This window comes from Bos indicus x Bos taurus, chromosome 29, assembly GCF_003369695.1.
Source record: "Bos indicus x Bos taurus breed Angus x Brahman F1 hybrid chromosome 29, Bos_hybrid_MaternalHap_v2.0, whole genome shotgun sequence".
In the NCBI taxonomy this organism is placed as follows: Eukaryota; Metazoa; Chordata; class Mammalia; order Artiodactyla; family Bovidae; genus Bos; species Bos indicus x Bos taurus.
Window position 1 is genome coordinate 45,368,367 of NC_040104.1, and position 14,496 is coordinate 45,382,862.

A 14,496-nucleotide genomic window follows, 5' to 3' on the forward strand; every position below is an offset into this window, starting at 1 on the left:
TGTTTTCAGAGCCATTATCAGGTCTGGGTTGCTATTGGACAATTGAAAGGCAGAAACTCCCAACTTTTCCTTACAAATATATTACTCTTCATGTTCTACAGCACAGTTTCTCATTCAAATTTTAGGTATCATGCTAAATGGAAAAACTGTCTAGGACTTCCCATGAAGAAATTCATATTTTCCTTTTATATCATGGAATCATAAGTTCATAGAATTACTCACGTTCACTCACAAATTCCAATGATTTGAAGGTAAGTCTATAGTTTCAGAGTGAAATTCTAAGTAATAACATAATTCTTATGAACTAGATTTTTCGTTTGCTTAAGAAATTCTTAAGCCTGCTACTGCTGAATTAAAATTATTATTTTTAATTTTTGAGGGAAAGAAATATGAATCCATCTAATCAGAACCATTTACTCACCAGAAAGTTGTAGATTTGGTCTCCTCAATGCTGGTATGAAAATCAGCCCCATCCAGTCAGGAGTTCTGTGTTCTCTGGATGGGTCAGCAGCTGTAACTTTCAGAGCTGTCCATGGTCCAGCCAACTCAGAACACCTCTGAACAGAAGAAATGGTGCATCGGAAATTGACTATCAGGACCCTTGAGGCCCCTTCCTGATTAGATTACCACAGTTCCCTTGGATAAACCGAATCAGCACTAACTGCACTAAATCTCTCTAATCTCTATATGTTAATAGAATCCACAACTAAAGTCCCAGTCCTCATCACTGATTTTATATTGAACACCCATTCATCTCTGATTTTAAGGATCCTGAGTTTTCCCTTAAATTCAATTTTTTCTAGTAGTCATGTATGGATGTGAGAGTTGGACAGTGAAGAAAGCTGAGTGCCGAAGAATTGATGCTTTTGAACTGTGGTGTAGGAGAAGACTCTTTAGAGTTCCTTTGATTGCAAGGAGATCCAACCAGCAAATGGACTTTACGATATTTTGTATATATGCATTCAAATCCTTAAAAAGTATATTTGTCTTTGACCCAGTAATTCTAACCTTGATAAAACTTCAAAGGAATTCATTGGACAAAACCTCACAAATCTGAAACTTTGCTTTAACTATTTCTTTCTCTACTGCATGTAATCTATGTACAAAGCAAGGAAAAAATATTGAGGTTTTTACTTTCCCCAGAAAAATCTGAGACTCTTGAATTTAGGACAGCATTCTTTCATTCTGTTCATAGTGGTGAGTTAATGCACCCATTGTGCTAGTGACTCAGTCGTGTCCGACCCTCTGTGACCGCATGGACTGTAGCCACCAGGTGTCTGGGTCTATGGGATTCTCCAGGCAATAATACTGGAGTGGGTTGCCATCCCTTTCTCCAAAATGTGCCCCTTACCCTCTCCCCAAATTATGTCCAAGTCCCAACAGCCAGTATCTCTGTAACTTTATTTTTAGAATAGAGTCTGTGCAGACATAATCAAGGCAAAGGTACCACGATGAGACCATCCAGGGTAGAGAGTGGAACCTAAATCAGCTGACTGGTGTCCTGGTGAGAGAAAGCAGAGGGATGTTTTAGATGTACTAGAAAAGGTCTTGTAAGGAAGCAGAGATTCAAGTTCAATGTCATAATTTGAGGATTGCCAGGAGCCACCTGGCACTGGAAGAGATAAAGACAAATTATCTTAGAGACTTTGAAAGGAGTATGGCCCTGCCAACCCCTTGATTTCCAGCCTCCAGATCTGTCAGAGAATACACTGGTGTTAAGCACCCCCGTGTGGGGTCAGGTGTTGTGGGAGCCCTAAAAAACTGATAGTAAATAGTGACTTCCAGGGACAATGGTGGGAGAAGGCAATGGAAACCCAGTCTAGTAGTGTTGTCTGGAAAATCCCATGGATGGAGGAGCCTGGTAAGCTGCTATCCCTGGGGTGGCTAAGAGTCAGACACGACTGAATGACTTCCCTTTCACTTTTCAATGGAAAACATTTTCACTCCAATGTTCTTGCCTGGAGAACCCAGGGACAGGGGAGCTTGGTGGGCTGTCATCTATGGGGTCCCAAAGAATTGGACATTACTGAGTGACTTAACAGTAGCAGGGACAATGGCTAGGCCTTCATTTTCTAACTTTGAGGTCCTTCACCACTTCTTCAGTTCAGTTCAGTTCAGTTGCTCAATAGTTTCTGACTTCTTGTGATCCCATGGACTGCAGGATACCAGGCTTCTCTGTCCTTCACTAGCTTTTGGAGCTCACTCAAATTCATGTCCATTGAGTCTGGGATGCCATCCAACCATCTCATCCTCTGTCATTCCCTTTTCATCCTGCCTTCAATCTTTCCTGGAGTCAGAGTCTTAACTAATGAGTGACTTCTTCACATCAGTTGCCCAAAGTATTGAAGCTTCAGTTACAGCACAAGTCCTTCCATTGAATATTCAGGATTGATTTCCGTTGGATTGACTGATTTCATCTTCTCTCAGTACAAGGGACTCTCAAGAGTCTTCTCCAACACCACAGTTCAAAAGCATCAATTCTTTGGCACTCAGCTTTGTTTATGGCCCAACTCTCACATCTGTACTTGACTAGTGGGAAAACCATAAGCTTTGACCTGATGGATCTTTGTTGGCAAAGTAATGTCTCTGCTTTTTAATATGCTGTCAGGTTGGTCATAACTTTTCTTCCAAGGAGAAAGCGTCTTTTAACTTCATGGCTGCAGTCACCATCTGCAGTAATTTTGGAGCCCCAGAAAATAAAATTGGTCACTGTTTCCATTGTTTCCTTATATCTATGCCATGAAGTGATGTGGCCAGATGCCATGATTTTCATTTTCTGAATGTTGAGTTGTAAGCCAGCTTTTTCACTCTCCTCTTTCACTTTCATCAAGAGTCTCTTTAGTCCTTCTTTACTTTCTGCCATAAGGGTGGTGTCATCTGCGTATCTGAGGTTAGTGATATTTCTCCAGGCAATCTTGATTCTGGCTTGTGTTTCATCCAGCCTGGCATTTCACTGATGTACTCTGCCTGTAAGTTAAATAAGCAGGGTGACAATATAAGGCCCTGACATACTCCTTTCTCAATTTTGAACCAGTCTGTTCCATGTCCTGTTCTAATTGTTGCCTCTTGAACTGCATGCAGGTTTCTCAGGAGACAGGTCAGGTGTTCTGGTATTCCCATCTCCTTAAGAATTTCCCACCATTTGCCATGATCCACACAGTCAAAGGCTTTAGTGCAGTCAGTGAAGCAGAAGTAGATATTTTTCTGGAATTATCTTGCCTTTTCTATGATCCAATGGATGTGGCAATCTGATCTCTTGTTTCTCTGCCTTTTACAAATTCAGTTTGAACCTCCGGATGGTCTCGGTTCATGAAGCCTGGCTTGGAGAATTTTGAGCATTACTTTGCTAGCCTGTGGGGTGAGTGCAATTTGTGTGGTAGTTTGAACATTTTTGGCATTGCCTTTCTTGGAATTGGAATGAAAACTTATCTTTTCCAGTCCTGTGGCCACTGCTGAGTTTTCCAAATTTGCTGGCATGTTGAGACCAGCACTTTAGCAGCAGCATCTTTTAGGATTTGAAAGAGCTCAGCTGGAACTCCATCACCTCCACTAGCTTTATTTGCAGTGATGCTTTCTATGGCCCACTTGACTAAGCACTCCAGGATGTCTGGCTCTAGGTGAGTGATCACACCATCATGGCTATTAGAGTCACTAAGATCTTTTTTTGTATAGTTCTTCTGTGTATTCTTGCCAACTCCTCTTAATATCTTCTGCTTCTGTCAGGCCCATACCATTTCTGCCTTATTGTGCCCATCTTTGCATGACATGTTCCCTTGATAGCTCTAATTTCCTGAAGATTTCTATTTTTTCCCATTATGATTTTCCTCTATTTTTGCATTGATCACCTAGGAAGCCTTTCTATCTCTCCTTGCTATACTTTGGAGCTCTGCATTCAGATGGATATATCTTTCCTTTTTTCTTTGCCTTTTGCTTCTCTTCTTTCCTCAGCTGTTTGTAAGAAGTGACCATATTCCTGTAGAACTATGGATGGAAGTTCATAACATTGTACAGGAGGCAGTGGTCAAAACCATCCCCAAGAAAACTATTTTTAGGCATTGGGTTAACTCCTGTTATATGGATTAACCATTTTAGTATTCTCAGCGATATTCACTAACTTTTACCCTCAGTTTATAAAGAGGCTACTTGACATACTGTGGGTAAAATGTTACTTTTCTAAAAATCACATATGGAACAAATGTTTGATGCAGGGCTTCAAAATAGATATTACTGGGAAGACAAAAAAAAAGCTTTTCTATCCATGATTACCATTAAAGTTTCATTTTTAATTGAAGAAGTGAAGTGAAGACTCTCAATCGTGTCTGACTCTTTGCGACCCCATGGACAGTAGCCTATCAGGCTCTGCCATCCATGAGATTTTCCAGGCAAGACTATTGGAGTGGGCTGCCATTTCCTTCTCCAGGGGATCTTCCCAACCCAGGGATCAAACCTGGGTCTCCTGCATTGCAGACAGAGGCTTTACCGTCTGAGCCACCAGGGAAGCTGTTTTTAACTGAACATAGCAAAAATTCATCTTATACCTGGATCAGAGCTCACCTCAGTACTGTTACAGAGATCTTCTCTCTCATTCAGTAAGTAACTCTGTTAAATTCAGTTTAGAGTTTAGGTGCTCACTTCCTGGTGGCAAACACCTTCAAGTCTCCACAGTCCAGTCAATTCCGAAGGCAACAGCTCTGGGCTCTGGAGAAGAATGAGCGTGGATCTTTGCTGGATGCCTTATATATCCTCTGAAGACCAGGTCCACTTCCTCAAAGTGATAGTGTTATCAACCCTGCACAAAGGTGCAGTAGCACGAGATTAGATTTGTCAAGAATTGTAAACACATCTAGATGCCAAGGATTGAAGTCAAACCTTCCGAAATTTACTTAATCCAAACACCGTAATCTAATCTCAGGTAAAGAATCACAGGTTGAGTTCACACTTTCAATCCATGAAGTTTGGTTAATAAATGAACTCTTTAATTATAAATTTCATATCTCCATTTACAGAAGTTTATTATAGTCCTAATTGAAGCAACCCACTAGTTTTGGTTACCTGTCTGAATTTGCCTGAATTACTCCCTGGATATTCCTTCAGGAAGAGGAGTTCTTCACATTCTGTATTTCAACCCAGAACAGTCAAGCTCCCCAATAATACCACTTACTACTCTTGCCTTCTGCTGTTTGATGGATGTGTTCAGCCCCTTCAGAACTAAAGCCTCTTAAATGTTATTCTTTTCATTCAGTTTTCTGTGAAATTCTTCCCTCCGAGGCTCGTTTTGGTTACACACTATTGTTTTGCTCTGGTTAGAACTGCAAACAGAATAGTGGATAGTGGTTATTCTCTAAGACTCTGTTCTTTTTAGTCATTCCCTGCATATCATTTCATACCCTTTCATTCTATATTCAATATGTATCTGTATTTGAAATACTGATGCTAGGTTGTGAAGTTAAGGATTATTGCATAGTTGTACAGTGCAAGATAGACTAAAAAAATCATAGAAATCTGTGAAAGAAATGTGATACTGTCTATGAAGTTTGGACAACTATCTTTTAAGATTTATTTTTTTTATTTTGACTCTGCTTCCATGCTATCCCTCAAAACATTTTCATATTTAATCAAAGATGGGTCATGGTGCTCCACTCAGAGAAAGATACTGGATGGGAAAATTTCTTTACTTATTTGTAATTTCTTTGAAATATAAAGTTGATGTAAAATATTGTGTTAGTCTCAGGTGTATAGCAAAGTGAATTATATATATATCTCACCTCGTTTTCCATACTGTTCATGAGGTTCTTGAGGCGAGAACACTGAAGTGGTTTGCCATTCCCTTCTCTAATGCAACACGTTTTGTCAGAACTCTCCACCATGACTCGTCCATCTTTGGTGGCCCTGCAAGGTATGACTCATAGCTTCTTGAATTACATAAACCTGTGATCCATGCAATCAGTGCAAGAAGGCAAGTGCTTGTCCAAGGAGACCTTACAATAGCTGGGAAAAACAAAGAGCAAACACAATAGAGAAGGGAAAGAGATACCCAAACTGAATGCAGAGTTCCAGAGAATAGCAAGGAAAGGTAAGAAGTGAAAAGAAATAGAGGAAATAGGCAAGACTAGAGATCTCTTAAAGGTAATTGGGGATACCAAGGGAACACTTCTTGCCAAGATGGACACAATAAAGGACAGAAATATCAAGGGATAACCAAACAGAGAGATTAAGGAGCAGTGGCAAGAATACACAGCAAGAACTATTACTAAAAAGGTCTTAATGACCTGGATCACCACAGTGGTGTTGGTCACTCACCTAGAGGCCAGACATCTTAGAGTGTGGAAAAGTGGGCTTTAAGAGATATTACTAGGAACAAAGCTAAGTGGGAGGTGATGGAATTCAGGCTGAGCTATTTTAAATCATTAAAGATGGTGGAAGTGCTGCACTCAATATGCCAGCAAATTTGGAAAATTTATGGTGGTCACAGGACTGGAAATGGTCAGTTTTTCTTCAGTCTGAAAAAAAGAAATGCAAAAAATGTTCAGACTACTGCTGCCAACTGTAATCATTTCATATGCTAGCAAGATTATGCTAAAGTCCTTCAGTTAGGCTTTGGCAGTTTGTGAACAGAGACTTCCAGATGTGCAAGCTGCATTTAGAAAAAGCACCCCACTCCAGTACTCTTGCCTGGAAAATCCCATGGATGAAGGAGCCTGGTAGGCTGCAGTCCATGGGGTCGGCTAGGAGTCAGACACGACTGAGCGACTTCACTTTCACTTTTCACTTTTATGGCACTGGAGAAGGTAATGGCAACCCACTCCAATGTTCTTGCCTGGAGAATCCCAGGGACGGGGGCGGCCTGGTGGGCGGCAGTCCATGGGGTCGCTAGGGAGGCAGACACTACTGAGCGACTTCACTTTCACTTTTCACTTTCATGCATTGGGGAAAGGTAATTGGCAACCCACTCCAGTGTTCTTGCTGGAGAATCCCAGGGACAGGGGAGCCTGTGGGCTGCTGTCTATGGGGTCGTACAGAGTCGGACACGACTGAGTGACTTAGCAGCGAGCAGCAGCAGCAAGAGGAATCAGAGATCCAATTGACAACATCTGTTGGATTATAGGATAAGTAAGGAAATTCCAAAAAAGATTACATCTGCTTCATTGACTACTCTAAAGCCTTTGACTATGTGAATCAAATAAAACTGAAAATTCTTAAAGAGATGGGAATGCCGGACTGACTTACCTGTTTTTCTAAAAGACTGTATGCAGGAAAGGAAGCAAGAATTGTAACCAGACTAGGAACAAGAAAGTGGTTAAGATTGGGAAAAGGATGTCAAGACTATGTTGTCACCCTGCTTCTTTAACTTATATGCAGAGTACATCATGTCAATGCCATACTGAATGACTCACAAGTAGAGTTAAGATTGCTGGCAGAAATATCAGCAACCTCAGATACATAGATATACCTCTTTTACAGCAGAAAGCAAATAGGAACTTAAAAGCCTCTTGATGAGGATGAAATAGGAGAGTTGAAAAAGACTGGCTTAAAACTCATCATTCAAAAAACGCAAATCCTGGAATCCGGTTCCATCACTTCATGGCAAATAGAAGGGGGAAAAATGGACCTGTGACACATTTTATTTTCTTGGGCTCCAAAATCTCTGCAGCCAATAACTATAGCCACGAAATTGGAAGCCACGTGCTCCTTGGAAGAAAAGCTATGACCAACCTAGACATCGTATTAAAAAGCAGACACATCACTTTGCCAACAAAGGTCCCTATAGTAAAAACTATGATTTTTCCAGTAGTCATGTTAGAGTTGGATCATAAGAAGGCTGAGTGCCAAAGAGTTGGTTGTTTCAAGCTGTGGTGCTGGAGAAGACTCTTGAGAGTTCCTTGGACAGCAAGGAGATCAAACCAGTCAATCCTGAAGGACAATCAACCCTGAATATTCACTGGAAGAACTGAAGCTGAAACTCCAGTACTTTGCCTAACCTGACACAAAGATCTAGCTCATTTGAAAAGACCTTAATGCAGGGAAAAGATTGAAGGCAAGAGATGGGAGTGACAGGGGATGACACAGTGAATGGCATCATTGAGTCAATGAATATGAGTTTGAGCAAACTTCCGGAGATAGTGAAGGACAAGGAAGCACTGGCATGCTGCAGTTCATGGGGTTGCAAAGAGTTGGACATGACTTATTTCCTGAATAACAACAATAACTCTCTTTTTAAGATTATTTTTTATACACATCATTCCCAAGTCTTCACTTGAGTTCCCTGTGCTATACAGTCAGTTCAGTTCAGTTCAGTCGCTCTGTCATGTCTGACTATTTGTGGACCCCATTAATCGCAGCACGCCAGGCCCCTCCCTGTCCATCACCAACTCCCACAGTTCACTCAGACTCACATCCATCGAGTCAGTGATGCATCCAGCCACTCATCCTCTGTCGTCCCCTTCTCCTCCTGCCCCAAATCCCTCCCAGCATGAATCTTTTCCAATGAGTCAACTCTTCGCATGAGGTGACCAAAGTACTTGGAGTTCAGCTTTAGCATCATTGTTTCCAAAGAAATCCCAGGGCTGATCTTCAGAATGGACTGGTTGGATCTCCTTGCGTCCAAGGGACTCTCAAGAGTCTTCTCCAACACACCACAGTTCAAAGCATCAATACTTCAGTACTCAGCCTTCTTCACAATCCAACTCTCACATCCATACATGATCCACAGGAAAACCATAGCTTTGACTAGATGAACCTTTGTTGGGCAAGTAATGTCTCTGCTTTTGAATAGCTATCTAGGTTGGTCATATCCTTCCTTCCAAGGAATAAGCGTCTTTAATTTCATGGCTTACATCACCATTTGCAGTGATTTTGGAGCCCAGAAAATAAAGTCTTGACACTGTTCCACCATTTTCCCATCTATTGCCATGAAGTGAATGTGGAGCCAGATGCCATGATCTTAGTTTTCTGAATGTTGAGCTTTAAGCCAACTTTTTTCACTCTCCACATTCACTTTCATCAAGAGGCTCTTTAGTTCTTCTTCCACTTTCTGCCCATTAAGGGTCGGTGTGCCATCTGGCATATCTGAGGTTATATGAATATTTTCTCCCCGCAATCTTGATTCCAGCTGTGATGTTTCTGTCCAATCCAGCATTTTATCATGATCGTACTCTGGCATATAGGTTTAAAAAACAAGTGATAATATACAGCCTTGACGTACTCTTTTCTTATTTGGAACCAAGTCTGTTGTTTCATGTCCAGTTCTAACTGTTGCTTCCTGACCTGCATACAGATTTCTCAGAGGCATGGATACATATCCATTAACTGCTATCACTGGCAGAAGGATAAGGAGGGTTGTTTTAGGTGGAATATGAACAAGACTCTGTGGCAGAGGACTGTGTTGGAATTGGATGAGAGCTGAATCCCTGATGGAAAAGCTGTGTCTGACAGTATCCTGACTGTCAGGAGGGCACTTGATTACCCAGCATCATCTTTCCATTGCATGCAGTACATCACCTGTCCTGCTCCTATACACTTAACATGTTGCTATGAGTGGGAAGTAAGTCTCCATGCCCCTTGATACTGTCCTGTGGTTTTTAAAAGGCACTCTTAGAGCCCACAGCAACATAATGTTCTTTCTTTTTCTTTTCTCTATTCAGAAACATGAGTTCCAAAACCTCTGGAATGAAGTCACCTGTTCCATGTCGTGTGAAGTGTTTCATAGACCTGGTCACGCTGGGCTGTGGGCACAGGTTCTGCATGCTGTGTCTCTGTCTCTACTTGGAGGAAGGCCAACGGCCCTCCTGCTACCCTATGTGCAGGGAAACACCCCATCAACTGAACCTGAAAGCCAACACCAATTTTGAGGAAACTGGTACTTTCTTGCCAGACAGAAAGGACCTTTGACTTACCACATCCTGAAGAACAGATATGTGAAATACACAGATATTACCAAGAACTTCTTCTGTAAAGTCACCAAGGATGGTGCGTTATTCACTCTGCTGTATGTCTGAGCAGCCAGGGCGCTCCCAGGCATGGTTCCATTCAGTGGACGGCTGAGGAATACGAGGTAAGCAGGGGCTAAGAGGGAAGTTTAAATCTGGGGGGACTTTCTGTCTGAGGAGTGAATGCTAAAGAAAATGAAGATAGCCTCCTTAGTGGCTCAGACAGTAAAAGCATCTGCCTACAATGTGGGAGACCCAGGTATTGATCCCCTGGGTCCTGGAAGCAGTCCCCTGGAGAAGGGAAATGACAAACCCATTCCCAGTACCTTGCCTGGAAAATCCCATGGACGGAGAAGTATGGTAGGCTACTGCTGTGGGGGTCACAACAGAGTCGGAATTGGACTCACTGACTTCACTTTTCCACTTCACTTTCCAGTATCTTCACTCATGCAAAAATAAAGCAGAAGCACGTAAGTAGGCATTGTGGCCCAGGTCCTAGGATAACAACTATTTAAGAAGGACATCCCTCAATCTTAAGCAGTTAAGGTTTTACATTATAAATTCTTAAATTCAAGCTGATGGTGAGGATGAGGTTAATTGGTTTGGATTTGTGCTAAGTCTGTGTGAGACCAAGGTGGGCAAACTTGCTAATTTCAGTGAGCCTTGTGCCCTGCACAGCATAGTGATTACTGTGTGGTGAGTGCAATAGTCTAATCTAAGAGAGTCTAATCAGAAACCTGCCTTTTAGCTAGAAGAACAGAGTAGTAGGAGATGAGAACTAGCAGCAGGACAACTGAAATCTGAGATGGAATTTGCATGATAAAAATTGGCGAGGTGAAATAAAGTTCGAGAGCCAGTTTTCTCTATGGAGAAGCACCCTTTTCAACATTTTCTCTCTTCTCTAGTTATAAACATCCTACACAGTAGCCTTGTTTTTTTAGCCACTCAGGCATGTCTGACTGTTTTGCAACTCTCTTGACTGAGCTTGCCAGGCATTTCTGTCTATGGTATTTCCCAGACAAGAGTATGAGAATGAGTGTGTCCTTCTCCAGGGGATCTTCTCTACCCAGGGCTCAAACCTGCATCCCCTGCATTGTCAGATGGATCCTTTACCACTGAGCCACCAGGGAAGCCTACACAGTAGATACTTGGGCTTCAAAGTGAAAGAAAATGGACACTGTCCCTTCTCCAGCGATCACCTGTTATTCTCTGCTATCCTTCTTACTCTAGGATCTGAAAAATTTCACTACCAACTTCTCTGATAATCAAACTGTTGGTTCTTTTGCAGCAAAATCTTCTGAACATAATGAGGTCTGTGTGGAAAAAGATACAAGAAAATAAAATAAATCTGAACAGAGAAACCAACAAAATCAGAACATGGGATGTAAGCACGAAATTCTATTTCATTCAGCACAAACGTGGGACACATGATGTTTACTCTAAACCTATGTTTGAACTAAATATTCTAATGTTCATGTTTCAATATGGGTGGCCAACCAATTACAAAAGGCTTTCCTGTAATCATGTGGAACGGAGTTAGGATTTCTTTCTAAAATCAAAAATATCAAGCTGAAAGATCTTACTTCCTAGCTAACACCATAACATACCAACGGTTATAGAAAAATCACAGTCATAATTTGTCAATGAGATAAACCCAGGGCTTCTCACAGGGAAATTTTTTGAAACTTCAGGAAGACAGCTCTAACTATTTGGATAGAAAAGGACAAATTGAAGTTGGAAATATATGCGGGTGCCAGGGCAGGTTAAACATGTGAGAGTTGAAGACTATAAACTAGAGGAATGTGAATATTGAGATTCTACAGAGTTCATGTAGGTTGACACATGTATTTCATTAGAGACGCAGAGCTGAGAGATATGGCTGGAAATGGAGGATAGATGAGATTCAAACGTGACCTAAATTCATCGCAGAGAAATTTGGATCTATCATTTGTTGATTCAAAAACGTGAATTGAGCACCCTACATAAAAGTGGTGAAATAGCAGTATATCTAGATTCTCGAGTAAGTAAACATTTAATGATGTGAAATATATAAACGAGCAATATTAAAAGACACTTCTCACCACCATAAAGAAAATTTAAATTGGGCTGTGTGAATGACAAGGAGATATAACAAAATTATCTCAATTATTCAAAGATGATATACTTAAGGTTATAGTTTACAATGTTTGTTCTTTGAAACATTGAGTTGCAGATATGTCATGATAACTGTTCTAAGCCAGTGTAGAAATAGATGAAAGGAACAGATTTCCTTGTACTTACAGATCAAATGGAGTAATGGAGAGAGTCAATTGACAATTCTATACATAACATTTGTGGCACGATCCATTGTGGTAAGTACTTTTGAGAATAACAGCAAGAAAGCTAAGTAATAAAATTTTGTAATTTTATTTAAAAATTAATTTTGACAAAATTGAATTTTACATATGATCAGAAAAGATTTACTAAGCAAGATCACGTTTCGGCAGAGATTTGCTTGAGGGTAGAAGTCAGGGCAGGGGGCTTTCTGTGGAAGGAGGTTTTTTGGGAGAGAGAACTAAATCAACATGTCTCAAACTAAACTCACACTTTCCCCACAGCACACCTGCCATTGTTTACTCTATCGTGTCAACCTTGATATAAAGGGAAATGAGAGAGCTTAGAGACATTGGAAGCCAGATCTGAAAGTTGAGAAATTCTTAAAGGAAAGTTTAGGAAATAATTACCCACAGATAAGGAGAAATGATAGAATTCAAGAGATATTCTTGATGGTAGAGAAATGTCAAAAAACAGGAAGCACTTGATGTGTAACGTTAAGAGGATAAAATTTAAAACCTGAGACCTAGTTTCTGCTCTGAAGGTGGGGCATCATTGAGGATAGAAACAAGGAGGAAGTGTGATTTTGTGTTAAGAAAATATTAGAGTTTGAGACTGTGAAACTGAGTTTCTGGCAGGTATTCTAACACAAATAGGTAGTATGCAACTGGGTGAACGAGGATGGACCTTGTGTGAAAGACTTGGTCTGGACAGGAACATTTCACAGTTTTCTGCATATTCTAGGCATAAGATGGAGATCACAGTAGTGTTTTAAGGATGAAAAGAAAAACATTTTTACATCAGGAGATAACTGGAGGAATCTCTGTATTAACGGGTGGTCAATCAGGGAAAGAAGAACTGGTTAAAGTAGACTGATAGAGGGAAACAAGAGAAGGGGGTTTGTTTGAAGCTCAAGGTGTATAGGTTTAATAAAGGAAGGATTGGGGTAACAGGAAGAAGTTCTTAGAAACACGCAGAGTAAAAACTATGGGGACTCAGCAAAGGAGGTTCCTGATAAGAGGAATGTGGTTACATTAATAAAGATTGAGTTCCACAAATGAGTACTGTGAACATACACTCATGATCAAAAAATCTGCCCACTGAAAGTAAAGGCAATACAAGAGAGAATCCAGTGAAGACTTTGGTCAATGGTGTATGTCTTGTTTTTCTTAAGTATGAATCATTTTTAAAGTTTAAAGGAAAGAAGGAAAATAGACAGTGGGAAAAAAAAAAAAAAAAAAAAGGAGATGATGGGAATTAAGACTAGAAGGTAGTTGTCTGTTGACTGGTGTCTCTTAGGATAGGGTGGAAGCCAGTTAAGGTGTGGAGTGTTCAGCATCAGACAGGGAAGTCAAGCTACACTCATGTGCATGAGGTTCTGCTTTGCATGCAGTCTGTGGACCCGAAAGTAAATAGTTTACAAAGATGTTATCTAGTTCTCTGAATATTTGCTATTATTTCTTTATAGCAAAGAGTCAGTCTACAGGCAAATATGTGAGGGTAAGATAGACTCAGTAGTTTTAGTCATTAGTGTACCCCATATATTATATAAAACAATTATTAAATCACAAATTCACATTTTTAAGAAGTGTGGATATTTGTGGCAGTGTTTAGAGTCAAAATGTTGATTTCAGGTTCAATGAAATAAAAAGCAACTGTGTGTTAAGTAGTTTCAGTCGTGTTCGACTTTGTGCCATCCTATGGACTGTGTGGCCTGCCAGGCTCCTCTGACCATTGGGATTCTCTAGGCAAGAATACTGGAGTGAGTTGCCATGCCCTCCTCCAGGGGACCATCCCCACTCAGGGATTGAACCTGTGTCTCTTACATCTCCTGTATGGCAGGCAGCTTCTTTACCACTAGAGCCACCTGGAAATGCTCCCCTCACCCCTAAAAAAAAGGATTCCTAGATATTTTTTTTAATGAACATACCCAAATTTCTAAATGTTGGAAGATAAATAGTGGGTAACAGTCATGGATGTGACCTGATTAATTCATTGTCACCCCAGAGCTATGTGAGTATGTGGAAGAAGATGAAACACACTGAATATTGGAAGGTGTTTCACTTAGTCTACCATGAAGAGAAGCATCATTTAGAGAAAACAGAAGAGGAAAGTGAGGAGATTTTTCAACAACTCAAAGAAAGTCAACACAATATGGACCTGAAGCAGAAACTTTGAGGGCAGATATATGAGGAGCTCAAGGAATTGTGCCATAAGCCAGACATGGAGCTGATCCAGGTAAGGACAGAGAACTGGA